This window comes from Oncorhynchus keta, unplaced genomic scaffold (assembly GCF_023373465.1).
Source record: "Oncorhynchus keta strain PuntledgeMale-10-30-2019 unplaced genomic scaffold, Oket_V2 Un_contig_4524_pilon_pilon, whole genome shotgun sequence".
In the NCBI taxonomy this organism is placed as follows: domain Eukaryota; kingdom Metazoa; phylum Chordata; class Actinopteri; order Salmoniformes; family Salmonidae; genus Oncorhynchus; species Oncorhynchus keta.
The window spans coordinates 7187-17535 of NW_026287823.1; the positions used below are offsets into that span (position 1 = coordinate 7187).

General features: G+C 46.2%; 1 pseudogene; it reads left to right on the forward strand.

The window, feature by feature from the left end:
* The first annotated feature begins 1756 nt into the window (after positions 1-1756).
* LOC127924781 (cholecystokinin receptor-like) lies at positions 1757-9340 on the forward strand (annotated as a pseudogene).
* The last annotated feature ends 1009 nt before the right edge of the window (positions 9341-10349 follow it).

Here is a 10349-nt window from a genome sequence, read left to right on the forward strand (position 1 = left end):
GTGCCCCCTGGCATCGATGGCTTACCATCTGAGTTTTATAAGCACTTTGGGGTCTATTGGGGGAGGATTTTTATGGAAGTGCTGTGTGAATCTTTTCATGAGGGTTCTCTTCCTGTATCCTGTCAACGTGCGGTGCTTTCACTGTTGCCAAAAAAGGGGATTTGGCTGTCATAAAAAATTGGAGACCTGTTGCTTTGCTGTGCGCATAATACAAAATTGTTTCTAAATGTCTCTCAAACAGGTTGAAAGAGTATCTGAGATTGTTGATCCACAAGGACCAGTCCTACTGTGTACCTGATCGCTCTATTGTTGACAACTTGTTTCTGATAAGAGATGTTTTAGACATTTGTAAACTGTCTGATGTAAATGTGGGTTTACTTTCGTTAGATCAGGAGAAGGCCTTTGATCGTGTGGACCACCAGTACTTGTTTAAAACAATGAAAGCCTTTGGGTTTGGGGATGTTTTTCTGTCTTGGATGAGTTTACTGTATGCTGGGGCCTCGTGTATGGTGAAGGTGGGAGGTGGTTTGAGTTGCCCCATCCCTGTCCAAAGGGGCATCAGGCAGGGATGCCCAATTTCAGGGCAGTTATATAGTCTGGCGATTGAACCAATGCTTTAAGAGCGAAGCTTACTGGTTTCTCTGTGCCAGGTGTAATGAAGGGTCCCACGATAGCACTGTCTGCGTATGCAGATGACGTGATAGTTTTTATTACAGGGGGTGAGGATGTTAAGGTTCTCTCAAACACTTTAAAGGTGTATGAGGGAGCCTCCTCAGCTAGAGTCAATTGGAGAAAGAGTGAAGCGCTGTTGGCAGGTCAGCTTCAGATGGGGTCCGCTCCAAGGTTACCAGGGGGGCTTCAGTGGGGCAGAGATGGGATAACTTTGGGGGTTTTTCTAGGCTCCGATGTCTTTCAGAAAAAGAACTGGGAGGGTGTAGCGGAGAAAGTGTGTGCCAGACTGTCAAGATGGAAATGGGTGCTGCCCCTGCTGTCTTATAGGAGAAGGGTCCTGGTAGCTAATAATCTTGCTGCCTCTACCCTGTGGCACAGACTAATGATTTTACAGTCACCAAAGGGTCTGATACAAGAGCTTCAGAGGACCCTTGTCAATTTCTTCTGGTCTGGACAACACTGGATTAAAGCTGCAGCCCTGTACCTGCCACTGCACGAGGGTGGACAAGGCCTGGTGGACATTTTGTCTAGGATCACGGCTTTCCGGCTCCAAGCAGCCCAGAGACAGTTGTACAGAGACTGTTCTAGCTGGGTTGAAACAGCCTACATATTGATGAAGAGAGCGGGTTGTTTGAGCTTAGACAGGCATCTTTTCCTCTTAAAGCTGGAGGCAGGTGATTTGACTGGCCTGACTCCATTTTATGAGTCTGTTATGCAGGCTTGGAGAGTCTTGGTCAAGTCCCGTAAGGCCTGCACACCACCAGGGATGTGGCTTTTTGAAGAGCCTCTTTTTCACAACACTGCCATCCAGTCCCGTGTTCTGGGTTCAGCTGGCCTACCTTCATGCCTGTTAGGCGTGGGGTGTACCAAGCTGGGTCATCTGATGCGGAGCAGGAGCAGATCGTTGGAGGAGCTGGGAGAAAGAGCGGGGATCTGATCATGTCGCCTACTTAGGAAGGTCGTCGATGAGGTGTGCGACTCCTTGCCAGTGCTTCATCTGCAGTATGTGACTGACACTTCCAATTCTGATCGGTGGAAGGAGGGTCTGGATTATGTGTTCCCTGCACTGATTGTTAGTGCTGCGATGGGGGCATTTGAAGAGGACGTGGGGATGCTGCTTTCCTTCGATACCCGGGAGCTGGGGGAATTGAAGGAGGTGGGAAAGAAGGCCATGTACAGAATATGTGTGTAAAGGTGTCCCTTGCCTCTTCCCTGGAAGGGGTAAAATCGACGAGGTGGGCGGATGTGCTTGGTCCAGGTGTCTCTCCAAAAGGCTGTTGGCGATCATTATACAAACTGCCTATTGATAAGAGGACAGCTGACCTCCAATGGAGGGTAATACATGGAGCCTATAGCCACCAACATGCATCTGGTACACCTGGATCCTACTGTTGGAGAGGGGTGTCCATTCTGTGCTGAGTCTGAATCTCTGGCACATCTGTTTTTACTGTGTCCCAGGTTGGTTGGGATGATTGAACTGATCACTGATTGGGAGAGGTTTTCTCTTCCCAACTGTATATATTTGGGCCAAAGTACAGGTTCTTAATTGGGTTGCTTAATTTTGTGTTAGGGGCAGCAAAATTAGCGATATGGAAGACCCGAAAGAACAGCATTCGGGGACAGGGGTCTGTGGATGTGGTGGGAATGCTGGAGGGAATGTTGGCAGCGAGACTAAGGATTGAGTTTGCCTATTATAAACTTGTCAACAATATCGATCTGTTTGAGTATATGGGGTATTCAGAGGCTGTTGTGTGTAGTTACAGTTGAGGAGGAATTGGAGTTGTGTTTTTAATTGATGTGTAACTGTGGTTTTGTATGAGTATTTATTGTGTGGTGGACCCCCAGACCCAATAAAGAGTATTTAAAACTCAAAAACTCTCTGTATCTCTGTAACTCTCAACTCTCCTCCTCTGTGTCTCTGTGTCTCTCTCTCTCACTTCCTCTGTGTCTCTCTGTCTCTCTCACTCTTCCTCTCTCTCAATTCAATTCAATTCAAGGGGCTTTATTGGCATGGGAAACATATGTTAACATTGCCAAAGCAAGTGAGGTAGATAATATACAAAGTGAAATAAACAATACAATTAACAGTAAACATTACACATACAGAAATGTCAAAACAATAAAGACACTACAAATGTCATATTATACATATATATATATATATATATATATATATATATATATACAGTGCTTTAACAATGTACACATGGTTAAAGAACACAAGCGAAAATAAATAAGCATAAATATGGGTTGTATTTACAATGGTGTTTGTTCTTCACTGGTTGCCCTTTTCTTGTGGCAACAGGTCACAAATCTTGCTGCTGTGATGGCACTGTGGAATTTCACCCAGTAGACATGGGAGTCTCTCTAACTCTCTCTCTCTCTTCCTTTCTGTCTCTCTATCTTCCTCTGTCTCTCTGTAACTCTCTCTCTCTCTCTCCATCTCTGATATGGTCATACATTGGACAGGAGGTTAGGAAGTGTATCTCAGTTTCCACCTCATTTTGTGGACAGTGTGCACATAGCCTGTCTTCTCTTGAGAGCCAGGTCTGTCTACGGAAGCCTTTCTCAATAGCAATCTCAATCTCTCTCTCTCAGCCCCTCTCTCTCTCTAACTCTCTCTCCCTCTCTCTTTTCTCTCTCCTCTCTCTCTCTCTCTCTCTCTCTCTAACTCTCTCTCTCTCTCTCTCTCTCTCTCTCTCTCTCTCTCTCTCTCTCTCTCTCTCTTCTTCCCCCTCTCTCTCTCCTCTCTCTCTGTAACTCTCTCTGTAACTCTGTAACTCTCTCTCTCTCTCTCTTCCCCCCCCTCTCTCTCCTCTCTCTCTGTAACTCTCTCTGTAACTCTGTAACTCTCTCTCTCTAACTCTCTCTGTAACTCTGTAACTCTCTCTCTAACTCTCTCTCTCTTCCTCTCTATCTCTCTCTCACTCTCTCTCTCCAAGTCACATACATACAGACACATACCCACCCCTTCCCACCACCCTCTCTTTGGTATGCCTAGAGCCCAGTTGGTAGCAGGCTGTAGAGGTAGAGATCAATAGAGACATGGTGGAAGAGGGTAATGGTATTGAGCTGTATGTTAAACATATACTTCAGGTCCTTTAACTACTTCCCCAGAGTCAGATGAACTCGTGGATACCATATGTATGTCTCTGTGTCCAGTATGAAGGATGTTAGGGTAGTTTTGGAGCCATTGCTAACTAGCATTAGTGCAATGAGTGGAAGTGTATAGGTATGTGCTAGTATGCTAGTATGCTAGCAGATACCTGTAATCTTCCAGTCATTGCATGAATGCTAGTTAGCAATTGCCCTAGCGCTAGTTAGCAACTTCCTCTGAAAGGGCAATTTTTTTGTTGTTGTTGTTGCACAGATGGTATCCACGACTTCATCTGACTCTGGGGAAGTAGATAAAGGGCCTCATTGCCAACAGTGCTGATTAATCTGTTAAACTGGACTAGGGCCTCTTAACAGGCCTCCTGCCCGCAATAATTACATGCTCAGACTTCCTCTGCCTGGCTGGGGCTTCTATAAATAACACTGTTGGGGTCATGACATGATAACCATCAATCCTAGCTAAGGAACACAACATACGTACTGTGTTGGATTGTGACTGGTGGGATCTTATTGCTTCCATCAGGCTCTAAAGTAGTATGTTATGTGATCTCCACCTCTGTTTGTCAGCACCCTTCTGTTAACTCCATCCCTCTATTCTCTGTCTCTCTCCTCCTACCTCTAGAGGTGGACTCTGTTAACTCCATCCCTCTATTCTCTGTCTCTCTCCTCCTACCTCGAGAGGTGGACTCTGTTAACTCCATCCCTCTATTCTCTCTGTCTCTCTCCTCCTACCTCTAGAGGTGGACTCTGTTAACGCCATCCCTCTATTCTCTGTCTCTCTCCTCCTACCTCTAGAGGTGGACTCTGTTAACTCCATCCCTCTATCTCTCTGTCTCTCTCCTCCTACCTCTAGAGGTGGACTCTGTTAACTCCATCCCTCTATTCTCTGTCTCTCTCCTCCTACCTCTAGAGGTGGACTCTGTTAACTCCATCCCTCTATTCTCTGTCTCTCTCCTCCTACCTCTAGAGGTGGACTCTGTTAACTCCATCCCTCTATTCTCTGTCTCTCTCCTCCTACCTCTAGAGGTGGACTCTCTGCGTATCCTGCTCTATTCAGTCATCTTCCTCCTCAGTGTGTTGGGCAACCTGCTCATTATCGTGGTCCTGGCAGTCAACAAGCGCATGAGGACTGTCACCAACTCCTTCCTGCTGTCCCTGGCAGTCAGCGACCTGATGATGGCCATCTTCTGCATGCCCTTCACCCTCATCCCCAACCTCCTGGAGGACTTCATCTTTGGAGCCGCCATGTGCAAGATAGTGGCCTACCTCATGGGTGAGACAGGAGGAGGGCGGGGGGGAAGAGGAGAGAGAGAGGAGACTAATGTCATGTTCCAGCTAGTAGGAGGATATGGATTAGGAGGAGAGCATTAGAATCCTTTCCCTTCTCCAGTCTGGGGGATCAGATCAGGAGGTTCAGGATGTGATTTCCTCCAACACCCTCTGTATTTAGCCAACATCTCCCACTCATGTTTCACTAACACATCCTTAAAAACACATCTTCACTCAAAAGTGCTCAGTACTGATCTATGATTCATAACCTTCAGTTAGGGTCACATCTGCTATTTTACAAAAGTTGGAACCTTTCAATATGTAAACTTAGCAGAACTCTTACGTAACTAACGGAAAAACTTGTACATATTTGAAACTTTTAAAAGTGTTTTTTATGTGTCGTTTCTCATTTCTTGACTTTCCAACAGGTGTATCCGTGAGCATCTCCACCTTCAGCCTGGTTGCCATAGCGATCGAGCGCTACAGCGCCATCTGCAACCCGCTGAAATCGCGGGCGTGGCAGACCCGTTCCCATGCCTACCGGGTGATCGCGCCACCTGGCTCCTGTCCTTCATGATCATGACCCCTACCCCGTGTTCAGCCACCTGAAGCACGTTCCCTAAAGGACAACATCACCATCGCACGCATGTGTCGCCACATCTGGCCCTATCCGGAGGTGGAGCAGGCCTGGTGAGTCTGTGTGTGGGGGTGAGGTTGAAGTGTGTGTGTGTGTATACGGGTGGGTGGGTGTGTGTGGGGGTGAGGTTGTGTATGAAGTGTGTGTAAGGGTGGGTGTGTGTGTGGGGGTGAGGTTGTGTATGAAGTGTGTGTGTGTATATGGGTGGGTGGGTGTGTGTGGGGGTGAGGTTGTGTATGAAGTGTGTGTATACGGGTGGGTGGGTGTGTGTGTGGGGGTGAGGTTGTGTATGAATTGTGTGTGTGTGGGGGGTGAGGTTGTGTATGAAGTGTGTGTGTGTGTAAGGGTGGGTGTGTGTGTGTGGGGGTGAGGTTGTGTATGAAGTGTGTGTGTGTGTAGGGTGGGTGTGTGTGTGGGGGGTGAGGTTGTGTATGAAGTGTGTGTGTGTGTAAGGGTGGGGTGTGTGTGTGTGTGTGTGGGTGAGGTTGTGTATGAAGTGTGTGTGTAAGGGTGAGTGTGTGTGTGTGGGGGGTGAGGTTGTGTATGAAGTGTGTGTGTGTAAGGGTGGGTGTGTGTGTGTGGGGGTGAGGTTGTGTATGAAGTGTGTGTGTGTAAGGGTGGGTGGGTGTTAATTCCTCTCGTCTTACTTTTTTGCTTAGTGCTGTTGTCCTAATACTGGATTTTAGGGGTTTGGTTGGAATTGTGATAACGATCACATTAGAGTGATGATACAGCAGTGTTGTTTTTGCATACTCATTAGAATATAAATGCATTACTAAAATGGGTGCAACAGCAAAATAAAGTGTAACTTTCCACTAAAACAAGCTTTAGGTTTGATGTAGACTTCTCCAGGGAGAAAACACTGGCTGTAGCTGTAATGCGGCTCAGTCATTTTTTCTTTCATGTTGGTACCTCCATGACGCTTACTCTTGTGAGAAAAACTCACTCGCATATCCACACATATTCACATACCCGTCATAGATAGAGACACACACACACACACACACACACACACACACACACACACACACACACACACACACACACACACACACACACACACACACACACACACACACACACACACACACACCTCTTCTTCTCCCGCCTCTTTATAGGCCCCTCTTTGCGTCCTCATCTCTCCTTCTGTCCGTCTCTGTTTCTCTCTCTTTGTCGCTCTCTCTCTCCTTATCCCTCATCCCCCATCCCCTCTGTCTGAGGCTCTGACATAGAACAACCGAACCTGTAAATGCCAGCTTGTTGTGTCACAGGGCTCATTGTAATGACTGGAATGGAAATTATGGAACGTAGTCAAAGATGTGGTTTACATATGTTTGATACCATTCCATGTATTCTATTCCAGCAATTACATTGAGCCCTTCCTCCTATAGCTCCTCCCACCAGCCTACTCTGCTGTAGTCAGACATCCATTTGAAATCATTATTGAGATAAATTAAGTGCACGAAACGTGCTCCTTTAATTTCAGGGTTCAATAATGAGTTACAAAAGCAAGTTAAAACACCTGTAGGAACCAAACAGATAAAGAGACAGTTCCAAGGAAGAATGGATGCACATGTAACTATTCTAATGTAACTATGTAACTATTCTAATGTAACTATGTAACTATTCTAATGTAACTATTCTAATGTAACTATGTAACTATTCTAATGTAACTATGCAACTATTCTAATCTCCTACAGGCTCTCTTATGATTGTGGAATATTGTTCTAATAGCCATGGTGCCTCTAAACAATTTCAATGGACTATCAAGGACATAATTCATGTGGCTTTACCCAGAGAGCTAATTTAATTCCAACTATTTATATTCATAATCCACTAGCTCAATGTCCCTGTTAACATATTTAACACTTTTTGATTACCCGTTCCACATATTTTGTCCTCCACGACGACTAAATAGAATAACAGCATTGTGGTGGAATGTCTTCTACACTGGGTATCAACCCTTATTATCTCCAGCCGTTGGACCACAGTAAAGATATTGAAGAATTGAAGATCCCCATCTCTGGTTTTCGCCTTCTAACCCAATGCCTATTGGACTTCCTCTGCCTAACCTCTTTCTGGAAGTCTCCTGTGAGAGCGAGCCCTTTTTCCTATGCTCTCTCTATGCTCCTTGAAGAAGCTGGCCTCGGGCACAGATCTAGGATCAGAGTAGTCACCAAACATCCTAACCTTAACCATCTCAAGAGGGGTAAGGCACAACATACCTTGGATTAGTGTCTAAGGTCAATTTGTTAAACCCACTTCCTGTGTGTGTCCCAGGAACATGATGTTGCTGCTTACGCTCTTTGTTGTTCCGGGGTGGTGATGATTGTGGCCTATGGACTCATCTCCAGAGAGCTGTACCAGGGAATCCAGTTTGAGATGGTTCAGAAGACATCATCCGGTGAGACCTACATTACTATTATTTAATTATTCACACATTTATTTACATCTTGCAGTGGAGAGGTTAGTAAGAAGATGTTAGAATGCTGAATTGGAATGAACTTTGAGTACTAGAATAAATAGTTATCATCCAGTTACTGCCCAGTAGTGTTTCCCAGATGTTTGAATTGTGAACCAGATTATTAGGATTTGGGCTGTCTCTTTTCTGTGGTCACACAGAATGAACATTTCATTAGCATTTCAATCATGTTATTGTGTTGCAGGTTAGAGCAGCGTAACCTTTAGTCAGTGTGAAAGTGAGTAGCTGGAAGGATCTGATATATGGAGTATATCTGCTGCTGATGGCTGTAGACCTTCACCATCTGTCTGTCTAATATGAGAGAGGGAGGGATGGAGGGGAGAGAGAAACAGAGGGGTAGTGATATGGAGGAAGAGAGAAAGCAAGGGAACATTAGCCCTCAGATGAGAAATGTGTCTCAGGTTTTTGGTGATGTGCCTCCTTTAAAATACATCTGTGACCAGGATTTTGTGGCTCCTCATGGCTAAATTTAGATATATGGGGTGTTGAATGGATCATAAATATTTGTGACCGTCTGAAATTATTAGTTACAAAACCTAATTGGTCTGACCCTCCTCACAGTTTTGGACCTCTACTTGCCTGCGAAGTAAATCCTCTGTCATCTTCTTTGCCCCGCCCCCTCAGGTCTAAAGAACGGCCTGACCACCACCGGGCTTGTGGCAGCGACGACAGTGATGGATGCTACGTCCAGCTCGCCAAGCGACCGCGCTCCATGGAGATGTCCACTGTGACATCATCGACGGCAACCGCGTCCAAATTGGAGCGTCTCCGCAGCAACACTCGGAGGCCAAGCTCTTGGCCAAGAAGCGCGTGATCCGAATGCTGGTGGTGATTGTTGCTCTGTTCTTCCTGTGCTGGTTGCCCCTCTACTGTGCCAACACCTGGAAGGCTTTCCACCCCGTCTCTGCCCGCCGTGCCCTCTCTGGTGCCCCCATCTCCTTCATCCACCTCCTGTCCTACACCTCGGCCTGTGTCAACCCCATCACCTACTGCTTCATGAACACACGCTCCGTACTGCGCTGCTCGCCACCTTCGCCTGCTGCTGCCGCCCGCCCTGCCGACACAGGCGCCACGGGCTGCGGGATGGAGAGGAGGACGCCATGGCTATCGGAGTGTCCATGTCCAAATTTAGTTACACCACGGTCAGCACTATGGGGACGTGCTGAGGGGAGGAACCATTGACTGACTGGGGGACAAGGGGGACATGGGGGACGAGGTGGACATGGGGGAAACCAGAGAGATATGTTATGTCATTCGTATAGGGAAAATGTTAACCTGCGGACGGTAGGTATGGGGGAGATGCACCCACGGGCTATAGGAAACCAACGCCTGACCATTACTGCAACGCTAATGTCAAGGCAGCCAATGGGGTCAGAGAGATAGTTAGATATGTCTATCTGAAGGGATGAACTAAGCATGGGTAAATCAAACCTGTAGCATACACTCAAAAAGGGAAAATACTCATGACCCATAGAGAATGCTTTCCTAACGTACCCACAGGAAAATGATACACCGTTTAATAGTTGCCAAACAAAAGAAAATAAGGAAATATTATCGTAGCACAGTTTGCGTTAACATTTGTCCCAAAGTGATGGGAAAACAATGTTTTGTTCATTAGTATACGTATGCCAATGTAGTTATTTTAATCATGTTTTCTGATGAATCCGTCTTATGAGGGATGTGTGTTGGTAGCACAGGCGGCTGGTGGCACCTTAATTGGGGAGGACGGGCTCATAGAAATGGCTGGAATGGAATGAATGAAATGGTATCGAACACATCAAGCACGTTGTTTCCATTCCATTTACTCCATTCCAGACGTTTCTATGAGCCGTCCTCTCAGCAACTCCTGTGGTTAGCAGGGGGGTGTACACCTGAATGATAAGCTTTAGGGGTTTCGCAGGGCAGTAGCTTGACACACAGTATCAGTAATACCTTTACAAAGCTTCTACTTATTGTCACGTTACTTTGGATGTTAAAATGCTGAATATGTGCTTGTTATTAGTGTCGTCAATTTCCTGAAGGTAGGAACTCTGTTGTGCCTAGAAAATGTTGGGCTTTCTTCATTATCTTCAAGCATTATCTGTTTTCTGCACTGTGGACTGTGTCATTGTAAATAGTGTGTTACATTGTGCTCTTAACCAGACTGGGTTGGGTGTGGATTGGAGGCCAGACTTA